The 27,795-nt window shown below is 29.8% G+C and overlaps 1 long non-coding RNA gene and 1 other non-coding gene across 2 annotated transcripts; both read left to right on the top strand.

The window, feature by feature from the left end:
* Nucleotides 1–18,775: 18,775 nt before the first annotated feature.
* Nucleotides 18,776–20,285, top strand: LOC107001777. The gene is made up of 2 exons (XR_001454443.2): nt 18,776–19,132; nt 19,491–20,285. It is a non-coding gene; the product is annotated as an uncharacterized LOC107001777 (long non-coding RNA).
* Nucleotides 20,286–25,941: 5,656 nt separating this feature from the next.
* Nucleotides 25,942–26,021, top strand: TRNAL-UAG. Its single transcript has one exon. It is a non-coding gene; the product is annotated as a tRNA-Leu (tRNA).
* The last annotated feature ends 1,774 nt before the right edge of the window (nt 26,022–27,795 follow it).

Raw genomic sequence — 27,795 nt, forward strand, 5'->3', positions numbered from 1 at the left:
AAAACGGTAGAAGTTAATGGAAGTTGTCCTGCTTCCTGAAATTTTTACTTTTTTAAATTTCAAATTTTTTGAATTTTGAAATTCAAAATTTCAAAATTTGGTCTTTTATTTAAAATTAATTAAATTTAATAATTCAAAATCAAAAAGCTGATTAAAAGGTTGAGTGTTTAAATGGATAAAATTTAAAATTCAAAAACTGATTTAAGAGGTTGAGTGTTTTAATGGAGAAAAAATAGGCATTAAAATGGGTAAATGTTTATTATATGAGAGAGAATGTAATGTATCTAAAAACTTACACTAAAATAAAAAAAAAGAAGGGAATTATGTAATATTTAAAACAAGTAGGAAAAATTAGAGAATATAAAAATTATAGTTGTGTATTTAAGTTATTTTTCCAAATATAAATGCCAATTCTAATTGAGAGTTGTATATAGGTGTAAACGTCCCATTTTATGATATAAAAGAGAAAATTGTGGCCCAAGTCAGTCGGCCCAATTTTTAAAAAAGTTTAGCCCAACTTCTTTAATGAGAAAAAACTTACATAAATACATACTATAAATAAAAAATATTTATCATTTATAACAATAATATTTTTTTTCACTTGATCACTTTTAATATATATATAATACACTTTTAATTCATATTACAAAGAACAACTTATTATTCACATATAATACAACTTTTATTGATAGATAATACATTTATCACACATTTTAATACACTTATAATACAATGTGTAAATTTCTTAACAAACATAACATAATATATTTTTTTTAAAAACACTTACAATACATATATATTGCATACTTAATTCACTTTTAATATATATTGCAGATTTAATATAGTATTGCTATAAAAGGTATTCTATCCATTTTAGAAAGAATGACCTACTTTGGCTTGGAACGAAGTATAAGAAAAGAAAAAAAAATTTTTAATCTTGTTGTTTTAAATTAAAGTTATGTCAAATGTACAAATGCTCTTTAATCTTATGATTTTAAACATTTCACGTGGAAAGTTAAAGTTAAAGTGTTGCCAAAAAAGGAAATGAGACATTCTTTTTGAAACAGACTAAAAAGAAAATAAGGTCATTCTTTTTTAAACGGAGGAAGTAATAAATAAAAAGTATCGCTAAAAAAAAATAATTTATTAAAAAGCACTAATCCAAGTAATTTTTCCTTTTTTTTAAATCTAATATCCAGACTATTGGAATTTGTACATAAAAGATAATTTCTTTACTTGTTAGTTCAAATTGTGATAGTATATATGTATATTTTCTGTGTAAAATTATGTATATATTTTGTATTAAAACAATAAATACTCCTTTTGTTGCAGTTTGATTGTCCTATTTTAACTTGAGATGAAGTTTAAGAATTTTTTTTAAAAAAAAAAACTAAAAATTCGTATTTCAAATATGTCATGTGAAAAGTTGAAATTAAGAAATTGTCAAAAAACATAAAAGGCTTTCTTTTTTAAACTGACTAAAATATAATTGGACAAACAAATTAAATGAGGGAGTAAAGTGCCAAAAATGTTATGGCACGATGCAGACCACATGTTTAAAAATTCTTATGGTCACATAAATGTTATGTCATGATTAGGCCCACAAATTTTAAAAATTTCGTTATCTTATAAAACTTTAAACAACGTAATATAAATTGAAACTAAAGAGTATTAAATTTTACTTAAATATATTGATAATAAAGGGAAAACTACACAAAATAGACCAATTGTGAAATTGTTTATCTAAATTGGACCCAATCCAAGCTCTACTATTTATACTTAATGGCTCATTGTAACTATTTATCTGCTTACTCCACTTTCTCCTTTCTTATTCCACACATGATTTCATTAGAATTAATCATCTATGATATCCGTCAGTATATTGATACCATATTGGTATCTGGAGCCGTCAAAATGGACTTAGCCCGTGAGGCTGGCCCAACTCAATCCATGAAATAAGTGGGGTTGGACTTAATATTTTTTGCTCATTTACAAATGAAGCTTTTTAGCCCGCCCCATTTGGCCTTTTAGGCTCAACCCGCAAGCCTCAGAGGCCCACCCGTGGGCTATTAAATTTGTAAAATATTTTTCTATATATTTTTAATAGTATTTTATTTGTAAAGATTTTATGAATAATTTGAAAAACAAATAATCAAGTATGTTGTAATATCATCTTGCATGGTGAATTGTAGATGAAGATGAACTTCTTAAGGAAATAATATCATATGTTGATTCAAATGTCATCGATGGTGAAAGTAGAAGCAGAGTTATTAAACATTACTTAATAAGTCATGTAATATTTAGAAATTTAGATTTGTTAAGTATTTAGGCTGCCTTGTGTTGCTGAAAATCTTTTAAACCAGATAGTTTTTTGTGGGAGAAATGATGGAATGATCAACATTTATTTGCTAAATCTTACGTTGGCTATTATGTATTTTTGCAAGTATTCACCAAAGTGTGTGATTCATAAATGTATTTTTGTAAGTATTCACGGAAGTGTGTAATTTATAAATGAGTTCATGTATAAATTGATGTCGTGTTCATAGACGTCAACATTTGATACTCTTTCTAAGAGAGTAATGTTGTTCATTTTTTAGTTGAAGGGCCAACCCAACCCAACCCGTGGCCCGCTTAGGACTGGGTTGGGCCGCTATTTTATTGGCCCTTTAATTAAAAGGGCCAGCCTGCTCCAACTCATTTAACTCTCTAGCCCGTTAGGGTTAGGTTGGGTTGGGTTGAGCCAACCCATTTTGACACCTCTATTGGTATCATATAGGATTGAGTTTAATTTTATGTGATACTCTATCATTATATTGAAATCCTATCAATATAATATAGGATTGAACTCTTTTTTTAAGAAATAAATGAGAAACAATTAAGAGGAAATTGTTAAAATAACAATCTTATTTATTAAACTCTAAATTAGTATATTCTTTGTGATACTCTGTCGGTATATTGATAGTAGATAGATATTATATAGAACTGGGCTTACTCTGGATGATACTGTATTAGTATACTGATACTCTATCGGTATCATAAAGGATTAGACTCTTTTTAAGAAATAAATAAAAAACAATCAAGAGAAAATTATTGAAGTTACAATCTTATATATCAAACTTTAAATTAGTAGAATTTTTTCTTTGTGATACTCCGTCGGTATATTGATACTATACCTTTATCATATAGGACTGAGTTTAGTCCTATGTGATAATCCGTCTATATATTGATACCTTATTGATATCATATATAGTATAAGTTATTAGCATCTGTCATAGTATTGATAGATGAGACACGTGACGAAGTTAACGATAAGTTGAAAACGTGGAGACTGACCCTGGAATTTATGTATTTAAGGTTTACGCATGACTAAAAGAAAGTACTTGAAGCGTAAGTTCAAGATCAATATATAGATGAGGCATATTTGAAGTGACCGGAAAAAAAACGGCAAAATGGGGGGAAGGGGGGTTTACCTACTCCGATTGACCTTGAAAATTGGTTGTTTTGGCCGTCTTGGCCAATTAACTCCATAACTCCGGCATTTGTTTGACCTTAAAAATAGGTTGTTTTGACTGTCAGAGCCAACTGGTTCCAAGCTAAGGTTTTAACGGACGTGCACGAAAAAGTTTGGTAAAAAGAGCGTCAATATTATGTATCACCAAAAAATCATGGACTAATAACACACAAGAATCGGTAAAATAGGGATTTTACCTGCTTCGGGTCTCGTTTGACCTTGCAAATAGGTGGTTTTGGCCATCAGAATCAACTGGCTCCATAGCTAAGGTCTTAAAGGACTTACATAAAAATTTTCGGACATCAGAATTCTGGATCACCAAAAATTCATTGATTAATAGCATATAAAAATCGATAAAATAGGGTATTTACTTGCTTTAAGGATCGTTTGACTTTAGAAATGGGCGATTTGGCCGTTAGGGACAACTGTCTCCATAGCTAAGGTCTTAACGGACGTCCATGAAAAAATTTGATTAAAAAACGTCAAAATTTTAGATTACGAAAAATTCATGGACTATAGCACACAAAAATGAGAAAAATGGTGGATTTACTTGCTTCAGAGCTCGTTTGACCTCGAAAACGGGTCGTTGCTATCAAAGATAACTAGATCGATATCTAAGATTTTAAAGGACGTCCATGAAATTATTTTACAAAAATGACGTCAAAATTCCAGATCAACGAAAATCAATGGACTATTGGAAATGAAAATTGGCAAAATGGGGAATTTACATGCTCCTGGGCTCGTTTGACATTGGAAATGGGTTATTTTGGTTGTTAGGGTAAACTAGCTCAGTAGCTAAGTTCTTAATGTACATCCATGATTAATTTCATCAAAACAACATCGGAAATCTAGATCACAAAAGTACATGAACTATAGCACAAGAAAATCGATAAAATAGAGTGTTTACCTTCTCCGGGGCTAGTTTGACATTGAAATGGGTCATTTTAGCCTTCAAGTGCCGACTGGCTCCATAACTAAGTTCTTAACGGACATCCATGAAAAAATTCGGTAAAAATGACGTTGGAATTATAAATAACCAAAAATATATGCTCTATAGCACACAAAAGTCGATAAAATGAGGGATTTACCTTTTCCAGAGCTCATTTACCCTTGAAAATAAGTCGTTTTGGGTGTGAGGTCCAATTGGCTCCATAGCTAAAGTCTTTATAAACTTCCATGAAAGTTTTTGGCTAAAATGACGTCAGAATCGTGGACCACCAAAAATCCATGAACTATACAGGAAAGTTGGCAAAATGGGAGGTTTACCTGCTTCGGGGGTAGTTTGACCTTGAAAATGGGTCATTTTGGTTGTCTAGACTAACTGGCTCCATAACTAAGGTCTTGATGGACATCGATGAAAATTTTTGACAAAATTGACATCGAAATTCTGAATCACAAAAAATTCGTGGACTATAGTACAAAATATTCAACAAACATTGGGGTTTACCTATTTTGGTACTCGTTAGACCTTGAAAATGGATTGTTTTTGCCGTCAGGGCCATCTGGCTCCATAGCTAAGGTCTTAGCACACGTCCATGGAAAATAGAGGTTTTACTTTCTCCATGGCTTGTTTGAGCTTGAAAATATGTTGTTTCAATGGTCAGGGTCAATTGGTTCCATATCTAAGGTTTTAACGAACGTTCATGAAAAATTTCGATAAAAATGACGATGAAATTTTGAATAACAAAAAATCCATAAACTATAGCATACGAAAATCAGTAATAGGGTTTACCTGTTCCGGAGCACGTGTGACCTTGAAAATAGATCGTTATGACCGTCAAGGACAACTAGCTTCATAACTAAGGTCTTAACGGACATCTAAGAAAATTTTTAGCAAAAATGACATTGGAATTCCGGATCATGAAAAATCCATGGACTAAGTACAGGATAACTGGAATAATAAGGGTTCACCAGCTCCGAGGTTCGTTTGACCTTGAAAATGGGTCATTTTGCCGTCAGGGCCTACTGTACCACAGTAAAGGTCTAATGAACGTCAATGAAACATTTTGGGGAAAAGTGATATCGGAATTTTGGATCAGTTAAAATTCATAAACTACGGCACACAAATTTTGGTAAAATGGAGGTTTACATGATCTTGTGGTCATTTGACCTTGAAAATAGGTTGTTCTTAGCTTTCAGGGTAATCTTGCTCCATAGCTAAGGTCTTAACACACGTTCATAAACAATTTCGGCAAACTGAAGGGTTTACTTGCTCCGGGGCTTGTTTGACCTTGAAAATGGATCGTTTTGACCATCAAGACCAAGTGGCTCCATCACTAAGGTCTTAATGGACGTTCACGAAAAATTTCAGCAATAATGACGACGGAATTCTGGATCACAAAAAATGTATGGACTATAGCACACCAAAATTGACAAAATTTGTTATTTACCTGGTCTAGGCTCGTTTGACCCTTAAAATAGGCTGTTTTGACCGTCAGGGCCAACTGACTGCATAACTAAGGTCTTAACGGACGTCCATGAAAATTTTCAGCAAAAAATAACATCAGTATTTTGGATCACCAAAAAATCATGGACTATAATAACGAAAATTGACAAAATAGGGGGTTTACCTTCCCCGGCGATCGCTTGACCTTGAAAATTGGCTGTTTACGATTTCTGGGCCAACTGACTCCATAGCTAAAGTCCTTATGGACGTCCATAAAATATTTCGGCAAAAATGATGTCGGAATCTTAATCATCAAAATTCCATGGACTATAACACATGAAAAGCGGCAAAATTGAGCGTTTACGTGCTCCGAGACTAGTTTGACATTAAAAATGGATCATTTTAACCATCAGGGCTCACTGGCTCCATAACTAAAGTCTTAAAATATGTCTATGAAAAAATTCGAAAAAAATAATGTGGAAATTTTGGATCATAAAAAATACATGGACTATAAAATTTGACAAAATGAGAGTTTACCTGCTCTGGAGCTCGTTTGACCTTTAAAATAGACCGTTATAGCCGTCGGGGCAAACTAGCTCCATAGCTAAAGTCTTAACAATGTTCATGAAAATTTTCGGTAAAAATAACTTCAGGCTCGTATGACCTTGACAAAATCAGAGGTTTACCTCCTACAGGCTCGTATGACCTTGAAAAATAAGTCGTTTTAGCAATCAGGGCCAACTAGCTGTATTACTAAGGTCTTAACAGACATCTATGAAAAAATTCGACAAAAATGACTTTGAAATTATGGATCATCAATAATCCATGTACTATAGCACACAAAAATCAATCAAAAAGGGGGTTTACCTGCTTCAGGGCTCGCTTGACCTTGATATGGGCCGTTTTTATCCGTTAGGGACAACTGACTCTATATCTAAAGGCTTAGCGGACGTGCATGAAAATTATTTTTATCAAAAATTATGTCAAAATTTTGGATCTCCAAAAATCCATTGACTACAGCATCTGAAAATCGGAAAAATAGGGGGTTTACCTTCTCTAAGGCTCGTTTGACCTTTAAAATTGGTTTTTCTGGCAGTCAGGGCCAACTAGATTCATAGATAAGGTCTTAACGGACGTCCATGAAAAATTTCAAAAAATATAAAGTCAAAATTCTGAATCACCAAAAATTAATAAAATATAGCACACGAAATAAAATGAGGGATTTACTTGCTTCGGACCTTGAAAATGGATCATTTTGACCGTCATGGCCAACTGGCTCCATATCTAAGGTTTTAACATACGTCCATGAAAAATATATGCAAAATAACATTGGAAATCCAGATGATAAAAAATCCATGAACTATAGCACACGAAAATCGATAAAATGAGGGTGTACTTACTCTAGGCTTGTTTTACCTTGAAAATGGATTGTTTTTACCGTCAAGAACAGTTGGCTACGTAGCTAAGGTATAAAAGGATGTCCATGAAAATTGTAGGCAAAAATAACGTCTTTACGAACCTCCAAGAAAATATTTGACAAATCTGACTTCAAAATTCTTGATCACCCAAAATTCATGGACTGTAGCACATGAAAATTAACAAAATGGAGGCTTATCTACTCTAAGGCTCGTTTTGACCTTGAAAATGGATCGTTTTAGCTGTCAGTCCCAACTGGATCCATATCTAAGGTCTTAACGGACGTCACTGAAATTTTTCGCAAAAATGACGCCGGAATTTTGAATTACCAAAAATCTTTGGATTACAACAAACGAAAATCGGTAAAATAGGGGGTTTACCTACTTCGGTGTTTGTTTGACCTTGAATATGGGTTGTTTTAGCTGTCAGGGTCGATTGGCTACATAGCTAAGGTCTTAACACACTTCCATTATAATATTGAAAAAAGAAGACGTCGCAATTCTGTATCACCAAAATATTCATGGACTATAGCACACGAAACAAAATGGGAGAATTACCTGCTTTGAGGCTCGATTGATCTTGAAAATTGACCGTTTTGACCATCAGAGCAACCTAGTTCCATTGCTAGGGTTATTCATGGACGTCGATTAAAATTTTTTAGCAAAAATGACATTGGAATTTCGGACCACAACAAATCCATGGAATATAGCACACAAAAATTCATAAAATGGGGGGTTTACCTTGTACGAGACTCATTTGACCTTGAAAATTGGTCATTGTGGACGTCAGGGTCAACTAGCTCCATAGTAAGGTATTAATGGACGCTCATGAAATAATTTATGAAAAAATAATTTGAAAATACCGAATCGCACTATAGAACACGAAAATGTGCCAAATGGAGGGTTTACCTACATCGGGGCATGCTTGACATTGGAAATATGTCATTTTGGCCACAGGGCCAGCCCAATGGTCTTAAAGAACGTACATGAAAAATTTCAATAAAAATGACATCGAAATTCTTGATCAGCAAAAATCCATGGACAATAGGATATGTGAATAGGCAAAATGAGTGGTTTAACTGCATCGGGACTCATTTGACCTTAAAATGAGATGTTTTGGCCGTCATGACCAACTTTCTTCATAACGGACGTCCATAAAAAAGTTGATAAAAACAAAGTCAGAATTCTAGATCACCATAAATTAATGGACTATATAGCACATGAAAATCAGTAAAAAGGGGGCTTTACCTACTCCAAGGCTCGTTTGACCTTGGAAATGACCCATTTTTGCCATTAAGCCCAATTGACTCCATTACTAAGGTCTTAACTGACATCCCACAAAAATAACGTCGGATTTTCCTATCACAAAAATACATGGCCTGTAACACAGAAAAATTTATAAAATGGGGGTTTATTTTCTCCGGGGCTTATTTGACCTTGAAAATGGATCATTTTCGCCATCAGGGCCAATTGTCTCCATAATTAAGGTCTTAACAAACGTCGATAAATAATTTCGGCAAAAAAAGATGTCAGAATTCAAGATCACCAAAAATTCATGGACCACTGCACAAGAAAATCGACAAAATATGGGGTTTACCAGCTCCGATGCTCATTTGATCGTGAAAATGAGTTGTTTTGGCTGTAAGGGTCAACTGGCTCTATATCTATGGTTATAATGGACATCCATGAAAAAGTTTAGCAAAAATGATGTCAAAATTTCGGATCACCAAAAATCTATGGACTATATAGCACAGGAAAATCGATAAATAGGGAGTTTACCTGCACCGAGTCTCGTCTGACCTTAAAAATGGATTGTTTTGACCGTCACGACCAACTGAATCCGTAGTTAAGGTTTTAACGAACGTCCATGAAACTTCTCTGCAAAAATGACATCAAAATTTTGAATCACCAAAAATTAATGAATTGCAGCGCATGAAAATTGACAAAATGTGGGATTTACCTGCTCTTTGGCTCGTTTGACATTGAAAATGGACAGTTTTGACCATCTGGGCCAACTTGCTCCAAAACTAAGGTCTTGAAAAATTCAGTAAAAATGACGTCGAAATTCTGAATCACCAAAAATACATGGACTATAGCACACGAAAATTGATAAAATATGGTGTTTACTTGCTCTGGGGCTCGTTTGAACTTCAAAATAGTTTATTTTGGCAGTCAGGGCAACTGGCTCCATAACTTAAGTCTTAACGAACGTCCATTGAAATTTTTGGCAAATATGACGTTTGAATCTTGGACGACCATAAATTCGTGGTTTATAGCACACGAAAATCGGCAAAATGGGAGTTTTACCTGCTCCGGGGCTCTTTTGACCTTGAAAAATGAGTCATTTTAGAGACTGTTTGGCTCAGCTTAAAAGCTGGTCAAACTGACCTAAAAGCTGATTTTGACGTATTTAGTTGTTTTGCAATTCTCAAAATAACTTATTTTAAGTTTAAAAAAAATTCTTTTAAGCCAAAAGTTAAAAGCTGGGTAAGGTGCTTATAAGCTCTTTTAAGTTGATCAAATTTTTACCTTTTTGCCCTTATTTCTTTTATTTTTATTTTTATTATTATTATAATTATTAGTATATTAATATTTTATTATTTTATTATTATTTATTTTATTACTCTTTATTATTATTATTATTATTATTATTATTATTATTATTATTATGTATTATTATTACTATTATTATTATTATTATATATTATTATTAGGTTTATTATTATTATTATTATTATTATTTATTTTATTATTCTTTATTATTATTATTATTATTATATATTATATATTATTTTATTATTATTTTATATATTACTATTATTATTATTATTTATTTTGTTATTATTTATTATTATTATTATTGTTTTCATATTGTTATCTTATTATTATTATTATTATTTATTATTATTATTATTATTATTATTATATATTATTATTAGTATTTTATTATTATTATTATTATTATTTGTTATTATTATTATTATTATTATTATTATTATTATATTAATCAACTTTTATCATGTTAATAACTTTTAAGAGTATCTCAGACATTTTGATTAAAAAAGTTGTTTATCAGCACTTATTTGCCAAACACATCAATAACTTTTTTTTAACTTCAACACTTTTATCTAAACGCATAACTTCTTATTTTAAAAATAAGTTTCAGTACTTTCAAAAGTACTTTTAAAACTACTTTTTTAAGCCCATCCAAACGGGATCTTAGTCATATGGTCCACTTGGCCCACCGGAAAAGTTCTTATAGGACGACAATGAAAAATTTAAGCAAAAATGACGTCGAAACTCTGGATCACCAAAAATGCATAGACTATAACACATGGATATCGGCCAAATAAGAGGCTGACTTGCTTCGGGGCTCGTTTGACCTCGAATTGGACCATTTTGGTCATAAGGCCAACTGACTCCATAGCTAAGGTCTTTTCGGACGTACATGAAAAATTTTGACAAAAAATTACATCAGAATTCCAGATTACCAAAAATTCATGGACTTTTAACAAACAAAAATTGGCAAAATGGGGGGTTTACCCGCTCTAGGACTCGTTTGACCTTGAAAATGATTATTTTGGCAGTCATGAGCAACTGGATCCATAGTTAAAGTCTTACAGACGCAAATAAAAAATTTCAGCAAAAATGACATTGGAATTTCGGATCACAAAAAATTCATAGACAAGTACACAAAACAAAGTAGGGGGTTTAACTACTCCGGGGCTTGTTTGACCTTGAAAGTGGATCGATTTGCTCGTCAGGACCAACTGACTCCATATCTTTAGTCTAAACGAACGTCCATGAAACATTTCGGCAAAAATGATATCGAAATTCCAGATCAAAAAAAATATGGACTATAACACATGAAAATTTGGAAAATGGGGAATTTACATGCTTCGGGGCTCGTTTGACCTTGAAAATTGGTTGTTACGGCCATCAGGGCTAACTAGCTTCATAGCTAAGATCTTAAAAGACGTCCATGAAAAATTTAGCAAAAATGACTTTGAAATTCTGTAACACCAAAATTCTATAGACTATAGCACATAAAACAAAATAGGCGTTACCTGCTTAGGGGCTCGTTTGACCTTGAAAATTGATCGTTTTGGCCATCAGGGCCAACTGTCTCCATAGCTTAAGTCTCGACAGACATCCATGAAAAAATTCGCAAAAAGAGATGTTTGAATTCTGATTCACAAAAAATCCATGGACTATAGCACAAAAAATAAATGGGAGGTTTACCTGCTCCGGGCTCGTTTGACCTTGAAAATTGATTGTTTTGGCAGTCAAGGCCAACTCGCTCCATCAATTTAGGTCTTAATGGGCATCCATGAAAAAATTTCGACAAAAATGACTTTGGAATTTCGCACCATCAAAAATCCATGGACTAAAGCACACAAAAATCTGCAAAATAGGGGCTTTACTTTCTCCGAGACTCCTTTGATTTTGAAAATGGTTCGTTTGGACCGTCAGGGCCAACTAGTTCCATAACTAAGGTCTTAAAATACGTACATGATAAAATACGACAAAAATGACGTCGAAATTTTGAATCACCAAAAATTCATAAACTATAGAATACGAAATTTTGCAAAATGGGGGATTTTCTTGCGCTAGGGCTCGCTTGACCTTGAAAATATGTCGTTCTGGCCATTAGGGCCAACTGTCTCTATAACAAAGGTCTTACAAGACGTCCATGAAAAATTTTGGCAAAAATGACATAGAATTCTAGATCACCAAAAATTTATGGACTAGCACACGAATGAAAAATAGGGGGTCTACCTACTCTGGGACTTGTTTGACCTTGAAAATGAACCTTTTTGGTCGTCAGGGGACGTCTATGAAAATTTTAACAAAAATGAAATTGGAATTCTGACTCCAAAAAGTCATGGACTAAAGCACATGAAAATTGGAAAAATGGAGGGTTTACTTGCTTCGGGAATTTTTTGTCCTTGAAAATGGGTTGTTATGGCCGTCAGGGCCAACTAGCTCTATAGATAAGATCTTAACGGACGTCTATGAAAATTTTAGCAAAAATGACTTCGAAATTTTAAAACACCAAAAATCCATAGATTATAGCACACAAAACAAAATAGGACGTTTACCTGCTCTGGGGCTCGTATCACCTTGAAAATTAATCTTTTTAGTCGTTAGGGCCAACTAGCTCCATAGCTAAGGTCAGAACAGATGTCCATAAAAAATTCACAAAAAAAGGCGTCAAAATTTTGAATCACCAAAATTTCATAGACTATAGCACACAAAACAAAATGGGAGGTTTACTTGCCCCGGGCTCATTTGACCTTGAAAAAGACGTCGAAATTCCGACCACCAAAAATGCATGGACTATAGCACACAAAAATCCGCAAAATGGTGAGTTTACTTGCTCTGAGGCTCCTTTGATCTTGAAAATGGGTCATTTTAGCCGTCAGGACCAACTAGTTCCATAGCTAAGGTCTTAACAGACGTACATGAAAAAATACGGCAAAAATGATGTCGAAATTCTGGATCAAAAAAATTCATAGACTATAATATACGTAAATTTGCAAAATGGGGGGTTTAACTATGCAGGGCTCGCTTGACCTTGGAAATATGTCGGTTTGACAGTCAGTACCACTGTCTCTATGGATAAGGTCTTACAGGACGTCCATGAAAAATTTCGACAAAAATGACATCGGAATTCAGGATCACCAAATATTCATGGACTAGCATACAAAAATCTAGGGTTTACCTTCCCCAGGGCTCGCTTGACCTTGAAAATGAGTTGTTTTGGCCTAAGGTCTTAACAAATGTCCATGAAAAATTCAGCATAAATGACGTCGAAAATCAGGATAGCCATAAATCTACGGACTATAGCACATAAAAATTGGCAAATGGAGGGGGGGTACCTGTTTTAGTACCCGTTTGACCTTGAAAATGTCGTCAGGGTCAATTGCCTCCATAGCTATGGTCTTAACAGACGTCTAAGAAAGATTTCTGCAAACATGACGTCGAAATTCTGGATCACCTAAAATCTATGGACAATAGCATAGGAAATTGGCAAAATAAGGGGTTTACCTACTCCAGGGCTGGTTTGACCTTGAAAATGGGCCGTTTTAAGGGATGTCCATGAAAAATTTCGGCAAAAATGATGTCGAAGTTCCGAGTCACCATAATTCCATAGGCTATAGCACACGAAAATTAGGAAAATGGAGGACTTAATTGCTCCGGGGCTCGTTTTACTTTGAAAATGGTCCATTTTGACCGTCAGGGCCGACTAACTCCGTAGCTAAGGTCTTAATGGACGTCCATCAAAATGTATTTGCAAAAATAACGTCGAAATTCCGGATCACCAAAAATACATGGACTAAAGCACACGAAAATTGACAAAATGGGGGGTTTACGTGCCATGAGGCTCATTTGACCTTGAAATGGGTTTTGGCTGTTAGGGCTAACTAGCTCCAAAGCCAAAGTCTTAACGGACTTCCATGAAAAATTTCAGCAAAAATGACGTCGAAATTCTGGATCACAAAACTCCATGGATAACACACGAGTATCGACAAAATATGGGGTTTACCTGCTTCGTTGCTCGTTTGACCTTGAAAATTGATCGTTTTAGTTGTCTTGGCCAACTAGCTCCATAAATAAGGTCTTAAAGGACTTCAATGAAAAAATTCGTCAAAAATAACATCAGAATAAGTTAAGTTTCTTTATTTGATCAAATACAAAGTTTAAGAAATAAATTGAGATTTTAAATATTATGATCTGATTTTTAAAATGTGTGTAGTACTTTAAACTTTGTGTCTTAAACTAGCCCATATAAAATATTGAAATCGGATGACTTACTAAATATAGAAAAGAGACATTATTTTTTAAATTGATTAAAAAGGAAAGTAAGACACCTCAATTCTTTTTTTTCTTCTATATTTTGTTGCCCCTTTTCACGTTGTTGTTTGATACTTTATCGTCATTCTCTTCATGCAGCCCATCTCCCGAATAACTTAACTTTTTGAATCGTAAATTTATTGGAGATAGTCTCTTTATGTTAAAAAGATAAATTAAGATATGTATACATCTTAACTTTCTTACTTTTAATATTACATTAAATATGTTATTGTTTGCATATAATTTGCAGCAATACGTAGCAACTTTGGTGACATGCAACTTCACAAAATCAGCAAAGTTTGTACAATTTTTTCCAAGTACTTGTCATTACATACTATATACAGTATTGTGATACACAATTTTGGTATACATGAGAGGTCTGAGTATACCATGTACATCAAAAACATTACAAGATTTGACATTTATGTGTTGTTACTTTCACACTCTCTCTTTCTAACCCACTGTTTAGGGTATCAGAGACTCAGATACAGACAGATAGCCAGTCCAACACCAACAGAGACCCCTTTTCTCCATTCAGAATTCTCTTGTATTTATATATATATGCACAATTTTCAAGGGATTCAAAAAAAGTGTGTGAATTATGGAATTCAACATCTTAAAAGGTAATACTTTATATAAGTTACTTTGACATAAAATTTAATAAATAGATTTATAGAATTTGTAATCTAAAAAAATAAGTTGATAAAATTAAGAGATAAAATAAAATTTATATGATTTCTATTAAGGTCAATGGAATTGTATATCAAATTATTAGTCCAATAATTAGTTATTTTGAGGTTTAGGTTTAAGCGTACGTGTTGTTTCATGGGGTTTAAAATTTCTTAGTTGATTAGTAAGTTGTTTTAAATACATTCTATAGTCTAGTTAACAAGTATTTAAATACACTCTAAAATTTAACAAGATACATAAATAAATTTGCTTGCCTTCACTCTCTTATAGATCTGGTATCTCATATACATGTGAATCAGACCAGGTACATAAATATACATGTGTGTAGATGTGATTCGCATGGAAAATACATAATTATCTCACTCGCCTCCCTAACCATCTCAATCACCTTCCTCCCCAGACCCCATCTCGCTCGACTCTTTTTCTATGTTGGTGTATCGATAGTAAAAATACCTGAATAATAATGAGAAGAATAATGCTAAATAATCAGAAAATTTAAAAATTATAATATATTTTTTAATTTTAAAATAAGCACATTCTTTTCACTTTTTAATTAAAAATATTAATATCAAAAGGATCAAAAATATTTTAAAATATAAAATAATGTAAATACAATATTATTCTAAAAAAAAAAATTAACAATTTTTTTTTTATAATAAGAAATAGAATTGAGACAGATAGAAAAAGATGGAAGGGTGACCCAATGTCTCGATTTCTGCTCCAAAAGGGTACGCGGTAAACGAGGGTCCTCTTTTCTTTTATTTGCCTTTTTTCCAAATTCAAAAGCTTAATGGACCCATTCCTTATACTTTTTGTCTTCGAATATGTAAGAAAAATGTTTGTTTTTATCGTTTTTGATCATTATATTAAAAATAGTTATTTTGATATTATTTAATTTTTTAAAATAAATAAAGTACTAATTGTTTTTTTGGTAATATTTTTGTAATTATTCTTCTAGAAAATATTTACTTTCACATTTATTTGTAAAAATTTTAAAGAAATTTTTAAAAGGTAAATTGATAAAAATGAGGCGGAGAAAGCAATAATATTTCTTGATTTTTATTTGTGTTTTTCTTATCTATTAGAGCAACCATTATTCAACTACTCCTCTGACTTACTTGCATGCCCTCATTAAATTCTACATGTACCTAATCACCCCCTCCCCTCTTTGTGGTATAAAATATACTCTACACTTGGATGTGTATTTTTATTTGTTATGTTATGATTTTTAAAAGTTAATTTAATAAATTTTTAAAGTTAATTGAATTATATTAATTTGGTATTTTAAATAAAAAATTTGAAAATTATATGAAAAATATTATAAGTTATAATTTTTTACATATGAATATGATTAAAAAATACATGTTAAAATATCAGTCAAAGTTTTTAAAATTTACCTCTAAAAATAGAAATTATGACAAATAATAATGGACGGAGAGAGTATGTTTTATATACTCCCATTGTCCGGTATTGTTTGTCATGGTTTCCATTTATAGAGTCAAACTTTAAGAACTTTGACTAATATTTTAAGATGTATTTTTTCATCATATTGATATGTAAAAATTTGCAATTTATAGTACTTTAGATATAGTTTTTGAATATCTAGATTTTTTGTTTAAAATATCAAATTAATATAATCTAATTTAACTTTAAAAACTAGTCAATTTAACTTTCGAAAAGCGCAACATGACAAATAAAAATGGATGGATGGAGTAATTAGTACCCAATGAAAGAATATTTAAGGCAAAAGTTAGTAGTGGATGATGTCGTGTCTTTTCTAAATCATACATAAATTTCGATTTTAAATTTTGGATATTAAAAAATTAAGAATTAAAAAAAAAAACCTTCACTATAGTTGTCTCCATCAATGGAGTAGTGAATATATAAATCAAAAGTCTCGATTTTAAATTTTTTGAATTTGAAAAAGAAATCGTTTAATTATAGTTATATCCATTAATGAAATAAAAAAAGTCCATTGATGGGTTGGAGTAGTAAATATATAAATTAAAAATATTTATTTTGAGCGTTAAATATAAAAAAATCTTTAATAAGAAAGAATTTTCTCCATTATAGTTGTGCCCATCAATCGAAGGTGAATACATAATATATTTATCTCAAAAACATAATATAATTGTCAAACTTAAGGTGTATTATTACCCTTTAATTTTATTTGTAATTATTTAATTTTCTAAAATGTTTTAGAAGTAAAAAAAAATACAAAATGATGGGTCCAAATTCTATAATATTATTCTAAAAGAACATAAGACATAAATTCACATTTTTCGAAAATGTGAATTTAATTAGTATAAACAACATCATTTGGACCTTTACCGTTACAACTGTAGAGTATTAAATACTATGTGTTAAAAGATTTAAATATCTTTTAAAAAACCATATGAGAAAATTATTTTTTCTGTCTCAATTTATATTACGTTAAATGGATGCATGGTTTGGCTACATGTAGCCTTCACCTTGTCATCTTTGATTCATAATTAAAACATATTCTATTCCCTTCGTCCGAATTTGTTTGTCGTGTTGCGCTTATTGAAAGTTAATTTGATTAATTTTTAAAAGTAAATTAAGTCATATTAATTTGATAGTTTAAACAAAAAAATTAGATATTTTAAAATTATATGAAAAGTATAATAAATTACAATTTTTTGCATATTAATATGATAAAAAAGTATATGTTAAAATGATAGTCAAAGGTCTTATAGTTTGACTCTAAAAATAGAAACTATGATAAATAATATCGGACAAAAGGAGTAAATTAATGAGTCATATATTAGTAAATTAAAATCTAATTGTGTGTGTGTTTATTTTTTCTTTTAATTTGACAGCAATTAATTATCTCAGCTTGGAATGTCTTATTTTACTGACTACACTGACTTAGCTAATTGAGCACTGATAATTATGTACTCTAATAACTAGGTCAATTAGTTTTACGTTTCTATCCCATCCCATAGCTGTAGAAAAAAATGTTTTGAATTATATATGTAGGGCTTTTTATTGTATATTTATTTATTTTTACACGAAAAAAGGATTTAGAATATCTTTTAAATCGATATTTTGAGAGGTTGTGACATAGATTAAAATGAAAAGTGAGCAATTGATAATTGATCATATATTATATAAATGCATTTCCGATCGCTCGATAATTGTGTAAGTAAATATGCTCGATCAAACACTATCTCAAAATGAAATAAAATTTATTTAATATAAAATTTAAATATATTATTTCAATTATTTTAAATATTATACATGATAATTGTATAAGTAAATATGCTTGATCACACACTATGTCAAAATGAAATAAAATTTATTTAATATAAAATTTAAATATATTATTTTAAATATTATGCATGCGTAAATTAGGTTAGAGAAAATAGCTTACTCCATTCGTTTTAATTCTTTTCGGTCTTACTTTCTTTTTACATATATTTGGATAATATTATGACTTATAAGTCATAAGTTAAAGTTAAAAATTCTAACTTATTTTAACCTTAAAAAAGTCCCTGTAAGTATATCTTTTTATATCCGAACACTACGAAATACTTCAAAGTTAATTTGGCTTTGAAACACCTAAAATAAGCCAATTCAAAAACACTTTTAGTTCGTTTTTCATTTTTCTTTTGTTACAACTCTTAATTTCAACTTTCCATATGACATGTTTAAGAGAATAAAATTAAAACAACATTTTTCTACGTTCAGATTTTTACATATCTTTCCGTTCAAGACAACAATATCGAAAAAATCTCATTTGTTTTCTTTTACTCCATATTAAGTCGAAAACGAGACAAATAAATTAAAACAAAAAGAATCGTGATGGTGAATTCTGGTAGGGTCAGAGTGTGGCCATAAGTTTTGTCCTCTTCAACTTCAAACTCTTCTAATTTTTTTTTTACTATATGCTTATAATTCCCCAAATCATTCTTTTCATCATCACACGCTTTATATTTTCTTCTCCCTAAAACAAAGGCGTAAGTTTTGGGGGAAATAAAATTAAAAAAAATAAATCAAGATATCAAAAAAGGGAGTTTTTCTTTTGTGGGGAATGTTGTCTGGCTCGAGGAAATCTTCAATCTTGATTAATTTTAATTTTTTTAATCTGTTTTTTAATAGTAATTACTATGTTGTTACATAGATCTATACAATATTTATGATAGATCTATGAATTTTTTATCATATTGTTGAGTATCGTCGGACCAGGCTTCATTCCCCTCAAAGGTTATTACTATCGCAAAATTAAATTCAGATCTTTTTTGATATAAGGTAAGTACTCTTTTAATAGGTTTTTCATGTATTATGTAAATTTTATCGGAAAAAATCTTTTTAATTTTGAGATAATAATAAGGTCTGAATATCATATATTGTTAATTTGGAGCAATTTGTACTTGTTTTATGTGACCTAAAATACCTTGTGTTGCATTTAAAGTTTTTTTTTTTGTTGATTGGTGTAATGATAAGGATCTTGACTTTTAGTGATTTATTTTTTCAGATTCTCAAATTTTTTTCATCATTACAACTTTTATTTTTTGTTGATACTATGTTGTTTCATTTTGTCAGTAAATAAAAAGACATATACTTTTGTTCATCATTGTGTTATGATTGTGGCCATTTTTTTTTTCAGATCTGTTCAAAACCCTCTTATTCTTTTGGTTTTCAAAGGTTTTTCTCACTCTCTTTCTCTCACATTAACAACACGGTACGTATTGTTTCGTAATGTAATGTATTGTTTATATGAATATAAGGTAAGAAATTCAATTACATTGTGTTGTTCTGTATTACTAAATGTTACATATCAATAATTTAAAAGATAAATCTACGACAACACTAATATATTGTTGAAATAACATAACCTTTTAATATATGCATTACTATATATTACTAGATCTGACCATTTTGTTCTGATAATATCAAGATTATGTTGTATTTTATTATCCCATAGTTTACATTATTTCAGCTATTACTGTATTCTCGAGTTTTGTTTTCAATGTTGGGGAAACTAAACTCACTTTAGGAATATTCTTACTAATCTCCACATTTTACATATAATTAATAGGATATGGTAAAATACTTATTTGCATTGGATGTTTATAGTCGAATCAAGCCAGCTTACTATGGATAAGTTTTTTTCTACCATAAAAAATGGGAGTTAATTTAATTCTAAGATAGAATTTGTGCATTTTTCATATTTGTCTTCTAAGCCGCATGTCTAGCGATAGATTCAGAATTTAAATTGATGTGTTTAACCTTTCAAGGTCATCGTGTAGGTTTAGTTGAACATATTGATCAAAGGTTTGCATCATTTCGTATATTATATATACGAGGTCAAAATTAATTGTATTATATAGTGAATACTGAATATGTTATTGTTGTTGCAGTATCTGAACATTAGCTACTTCTAGCCACATTGTATAGGAAAAAGTACTAGCTGGAGAATTTTTTTTTTTTTTTTGGTTTGAATATGTTTAATATTTCGTGATTGTTCTTTTTATACTAATATTTTTTTAATTTTTTTTTTGTGCAAATAGGACTAGGTTTGATTGTTCTTGTTGCTATTAGATTTGAAATGTTTGTTTTATATAGACCTGCAGGCTGCAGAAGCTAACACCACCTTTAGGTTACCCCTGTCTTTTAAGAATTTAGAAAACTTAGATTTCTTAAGTAAAAAAGTATGTTGGACTTTTGACCATAAATTTTCGAATATTTGTTTGATCATAAATTTTAGTCGCATTTGAAAATTTAATCTATAAGTATATTCAAATTCTCAAAAATTGATTCACAATATTTGTGTTTTTTGGACTTTCACTCACAGTGTTTTAATACTTTTTTAATAAAATGCATGTTCAAATATAACTTCAAATTTCCACTTCAAATTTATGATTTTTCTTACAAGAATTTCCTAGTGATTATGGGATTGTTGCATATCATCCATATAAAGATTTAAGTTATAACACAAAGGAGCTTTAAAAAAATGTCATTTTCGGTTAATATTTTGGTTCAAAAAGACCATTGTGCTCAATACTTTCACTATAAATGTATTTTTTAACCAAAATGTTAACGGCAAGAGGATTTTTGAGTCAAACTACGACTCGTTTTATCTAAAACTAATTATTCTGTTAGATTTCGATTAAATATTTGATCTCTTATCTATGAGAAAGGGACCCTTTGCAGCCTTAGAAAGGTGTTGGGATCTTTTGTCAAATGGATCTGTTGCTTCAGTTTCAATTACGTAGCTAAAAATTTGAATATACGACATTTATTTTTTTTTTTATAAAAAATTACTTTTCAATTTTGTGGGTAATAATGTTTTAATTTGTTTGTATGGGTATAAGATTTTGAAATTTGATAGTCATTTGAGCACTTTTCATATTTAATAAAAAAAATAAAAATAAGCCTCAAGTGTCTTAATTTGATTGAATTTTTATTTATATACTTTTTAGCCACAGAGTCTTTGTGAACCCATACGACTTTCTTTCTTCCATTTCTTGTTCTTGGTTCGAACTGTTAGTTGAATTATTTCTTGATTTCATCCGTTTATTCATTCAATTCACAGTCACAGGGGGCCGGAAGGACTTCTAGTCTATTAGAATCCCCTAGAAAAATATATCTTTAGTAGTTCATTTCATATATAACTAGCACTAGGCAATATCTAATATCACATATACATGTCTTTCTTCCATAACGTAAATCAAGCATTCATCTTAGATTCAATCCTATTCGAGAATCAAGCGTCGAAACATCTAGAAGGGTTCGCTTATAGTTATTCAAGTACAGATACCTCCCGCCCCTTTCTAAAATACTAAAAAAAACTTTTGAAAAATTCTTTTGAATCTTACCTTTTCTTAGGAGAAATCTTATTTGTTATGTTACAGTTATAGTATAAGGAAAACAATTTTATTGGATATATAAACAAAAAACCTAAAACTAAATGAGAATTGAATTGATTGAGTTATGACTCAACTTTTAATGTATTTCAATTCAAATAACTTTTAGATAAGTTAATAACATACTTAATTCACTCAATTTCATTTTCAACATGTCTAATTTTAACTTAACTCGTTCATTTGACTATCTTAGTGACAATTCTAACTACTTTGTCAAAAATTTTGCATGATAGTATAGTAACACCCAAAAGGTATAGTGTTGGACTTTGACTTGTAAAGAGTTTGAAAGTGGAAATTAACACACTTGGTATTTTTGTCATTTTTTATCGATTTATTTTGGGTTAATTAATTTTGGTACTATTGTTTCATCCGTTGATAAATATAATTTATCGTGATACTAATTACTAATTATGATATAGCTGATTTTTCAAGATTAGTAGCTAAAGAGAGGATAAAAGAATACTAAATTTTTTCAAACTTGAATTGTTTCAAGCGAATAATATATAAAATTTTTTAAAATAGAGTAGTTCATATCTTAAAATTGAGACTATTTAGTAAAATTAATTTGAGATGGATGTCTATTGAAATCTATCTTTGAAGAGCTTGAAATCTTAGTTTTAAAATTTCACCTGTCGCAAATGTGAGTTGTTTCGAGTGAATAATATATCAAAAGAATCAAAACATCGAGAGAGGCTTATATCTAAAATCTGGGACTATTTAGAGGAGATTTGAGCTGGATGACGTCCATTTAAATCCTCTATTGAAGAGCTTCAAATCTCAAATTTAAAAATTTCACCTACAACAAATGTAAATCGTATTGAGTGAATATTATATCGAAAGAATCAAAACATCTAAAGAAGCTCATATCTAAAATTTGAGATTGTTTATAGTAGATCTGAGCTGGTCGAAATTGACAATAAATAAAACAATTCAGCTCGTTGAGGAAAATGAATTGTTGTATCTAGCAATGTATAAATGTTGAATAAAAAATTGTATAAGAAAAAATATACATCTCTTATACTTAGTTATACATTATATAAATATAAACATCTCTAAGAAGCTCATATATCTAAAGTGTGAGATTGTTTACAGGAAACCTAAGCTGGTCGAAATTGAAAAAAATTTAACAATTTAGCTTGTTGAGGAAGATGATTTGTTGTATCTAACAATGTATAAATATTGTATAAAAATATATAAGAATTTATATATACACCTGCTATACTTAGTTATACATCATATAAGTATAAATATATACTCTTTCACTTATAAAATATCAATAAATTACAGATACACATTTATAATCTTTATAAAATATCAATAAATTACAGATACACATTTATAATCTTAATGTATCGATCAGTAGTCGAAAAATTACCCAAATTTCTGATTGCACATTTATAATCGACAAATTTAGTTGGAAAACAACATATTTCTAATAGTGCACGAAGACAAAGTAAAATTGCAACTAAACATATTATGAGAGCAATTCTCCTTATACAAGCATTTTACATAGTGATAAATTAATTCAGATAAATTAGACCAACTCATATTGACAGCTTGTAAGTAGCCAACTTGTGGAGGACAACCCTATATGGTCCTACAACTACAATTAATGGAATTACATTGTCTTATATTTTTGTTTGCTTCCAAAACAAACATAAACTAGTACGTTATTCATTTCAAGTTTTCATGTATCGAACTAAATGATGTGTAAGTATTAGGGTGAAAATACTTAATTCTATATAATTATATAAAATCAAAATTTCATTTTATTCTTTCAAAAATTAACTTAGTATATTTGTTCTATTTTGCACCCAAAGATGGTCTACTTGAACATATTAAAGACGTTCCTTTATATAAACATAAAATTCAAATTTAATTATTAAATTTTATCGAACCTATAAGCTATATAACTAATATTGTAGGTCTACAACCAAAAAGATCACTGTTTTTTTTTTTCCTTTTAAATTGTTTTGTTGGTCCATCATGTAACATATTCTGAAAAGAGTTCAATTGAATCTGTTTGGTGAAAATATTATACAATATTTTTGTATGTATGTAAAATAGAATTTTAATTTTGTAGAATATTGTTCTAACGTAGTGATTAAAAAAAAAATAGGTTGTTAAAATGTTAAATTTTGATTAAAATGTTAAAAAAGAATTCTGTCTTCTAAATAAGCATGGAGAAAAATATTTTTGAAAAACCCTTGTATTATATTTGTTTTAATTTACATGATCTTCCATGATTTCTAACTCTTTTAGTTCAAAAAAGTATAGCAATTTGATTTGGGAGACCAAAATCTCGTTGTTTGTTAATTGTTACTCTAACCAAATAAATTAATTAGGGGCCTATCTTGTTTTAATAAGATGTCTAAATTGATTTTATTATATAAAAACTAATTTAAAAAGGGAGTTAATTTTTTTACAAAAATCAAATTATAATATTTTCAGATACTGCTAAAATATGTCGTGACGTGATTCAAGGTGTGGTGACGAGAAATATAATAATGAAAGACATGTGTCGTAGTATATATAATAGCTCATTTGATACTTGAGAAAAATAATAATAATACATCAGAATCGTTAACAATTTAAAATATTTTAAAATATAACTGATCTTTCTAAAATTTTAAACTATATCAAATAAATCGAGATAAAGAAAAATAATAATTTTTTAAATAACATACTACAATTTAATATAATATAGCAAGCTAGAAATCATAGACAATATACTCATGTTTTAATCCATCAAAATAATTTAACCAGAAATAAGGGGCATGGTTGAAATAAACTATAATTGAGAGGTTAGAAGTTTACTTCACTAAAAGTTTAAGCCAATAATGAGAGACAACATGCCAAATGGTGTCTTCTCACTACATTTTAAAAAAATATTATTAGCGGCAAGTAATTCTTAATTGACAATAAATATATATTTTTAGCAGTAATTAACGCTCTTTATATATATATATATATAAATTCTTTAGCGACATTGATTCTAATACACTTAACTAATGCCGATAAGACTTTAGCACTCTTCATTAGTATCAATATTTATTGGTGCTAAAAAATTGTTCTTGTTGTAGTGTCAACACTTTCATGTGCTAATATTTCAGCTGTAATATATAGGGATGTTCGTGGTTCGGTTTGGATTATTTATTGGCTAAAATCAAAATCAAACGAATCTAATTGATTTTTTAAATTTCTAAAATCAAACCAAACCAAATGAAAAACATAACTGTTGGTTTAGTTTAGTTTTTTATTTTATTTTTTCGGTTTGAAGGTAAGTTTTTTTTAAGGACATATATATCTTGATAAACCACAAAAACCTAGTACCTGAACAAACTACACGAAAGCTACTGTCGGTTCAATTAAGCAATTCTAAAGTTATAATTACAAAAATAAAGTGATTCAATTAAGAGAAAATATGACTATCTTATGTGAAGTATGGTAGGTAAGACTAAAATAAAGGATTTTGATGGACTTGAACTTAGGATTGTAATAGTTGGGCTAAAATTTAAGTGTTGGGCTTGAAAAATGGTAAAGTTGAAGACTTAAGTTTATTAAAATTTAATAAAATATTTTTATTTTATTTATGAATAATATATTAATAATTATAAAATTTATTTATACAATTTATCGGCTCGATTTGGTTATTTTTATGGTTGTTTATTAGTAACCAAATCAAATTAAATATCAATTTTTTAATCGGTCCGATTTGAATTGCTATTCAATTGATTTTTTAATCACAACTCTGAACAACCCTAGTAATATATTTGGGGGATAATCACTCAACATTTATAAAGAGCATGGTTAAAATCCTATCTTAAAAGATTTGTGAGTTCAGAACTCATAATTTAAAATTATATATAGTTTCTACTTGTAAAAATGGTCAGCTATAATTCATGACTTGTTGAAAATTTGAGAAGGAGATGACATTTTTTTATATCATTCAAATATTTTCTTGAATATAAGTAAGGCAATAATTCTTCTTTGTTCCAGCAATTTGACTAATAAATTCTCTTAAAAACAGGTATGGAGAGTATTCTTCTTTACTTCTATAAGTTGTTTCTTCTTTTGTTATTTACTTTTTTTTTTCTGAAAAAAAAAAACAAATATATTGGCAATTTTCACATTCTAAATATTTTTAGTTTAGTATATGAATTTCACATTATTCAATTTAATTAACCATATGACAGTTTGGCCGAGTGGTCTAAGGCGCCAGATTTAGGCTCTGGTCCGAAAGGGCGTGGGTTCAAATCCCACAGCTGTCATTTTATTTTAGTTTTTAAAGAGAAACGAAAAAACACAATTTGGGTTTTAATTACCATCTTATAGCAAAATTTTTTGAATAAATATATATCAAGTATTCACTCAAAGGAGAAACTACATAATTAGACATATTTCACTACCTTGTACATTATTATTATTATTTATACTTCAAATATTATGTACTTATCTCTATCTCTAATTAAGAGTTTTCTATCATAAATTGAGAAAGATACACCTAAATACATGTATTTTTGCTACCAGATATACTAAAATAGGGAGAGAGGCGAGTGAGATTTGTTATGTATTTTCCATACACGTGGATCACACTACATAACACTATATACACATATATGTATGTATATGATGTGATTTGCAGGTATATGACATACACGATACATAGGAAAGTGGCGAATGAGGTGACAGAGGCGAGCGAGATTCATTCAATGTACCAGATACATGTGATTCCACTTAAATAAAGTGTATCTAGAACAAATTACACCTAATTTTGACCCATGTATCGCGAGATACATGTATCTAGATGTATTTGAAAGCACCAAAATCTGGTAAGATACGTAGTATTGCAAATTAAAGTGTATCTAAGTAATTAACCCCTAAAATAGTGAGATTTATGCAAGTTTCTACTCAATCATCAATTATTATAAGTGAATTTATGAGGTATTGAAAGACCATGAGCGCCCCACTGTAAAAATAAGGGAAACTTACAGAAATCACATACATTTGGGGGCTAATTACATTCCATTTCAAAAGTTTCCACAACTAAAAAAAATTGATTGTCCAATACATTGCAAATGATATATTACTTAATAAGAGGGATGTATCCGATTGGGGATGGTATCCTAGAGAGGAGAAAAATATCCAAGAGGGAATAAGGATGTATCCGAAATGGGATAAAAATGTATTTGAGAAGAAAATTTAGTAATACTTTTAAACGATGCAAAATTTGAGAGATTATGATATCTTTAGTTGTATATTTATGCAATATTTTCAAAAATATAAGGCCACGAGAAGAACACAATAGGTATGGGCCCAAACTGAAAGCCTTAAGGAAAAATTAACCTAATTATACATATATATCTATCATATCTACTATTTTTTATGTAATAAATAATTCCATACATATTTCAAATTAGCTACACCTAGCTACATATATTGTTATTTCTAAATACATTCTAAGATATATATACATAAGGAGAAAGGCGAACGAGAAAGGAAGAGAGAGGAAAGAGGCAGCAAGCTGATAGATAATATGATATTAAGTGTGTATCTACCATACCATGTCCATTCCATAATTATAATGTATAAATTTAGTATATAAATAATGTATATGAATATACGAATCTTTGATTCATAATTATATATTTATATATACAATATCAATACATTATATATAACAGGATCATTTTAGTTAAAATTGTGTTCCACTTGTACAATTACTTAAAAAGCCCTAATCTAATGTATAAGTCCAAATTCCAAAGAGATTATTAATTTATGCCTTGAAATAGGTTCCCCAATTAATTTCTCTGTGACTTACATTTGATTAAGCTTAATATTCTTGTGTGAAAATGTTTATGCATTATCAATTCAATATAATCATTTATGTGATTAATACTTTGCTTACAAAGTAACTATATCGAGCTTGTTGTAAAAATTTGATGTAAGTCAATTCTTGAAACACGAAAGGAGAGTCAGAATCTCTCAAGGTCTCAGAGTCAAAATCTTGATCTTGGTTTCATCAGGTTAGATCTTGAGATCTGG

This window comes from Solanum pennellii, chromosome 10 (assembly GCF_001406875.1).
Source record: "Solanum pennellii chromosome 10, SPENNV200".
Taxonomy (NCBI): Eukaryota; Viridiplantae; Streptophyta; class Magnoliopsida; order Solanales; family Solanaceae; genus Solanum; species Solanum pennellii.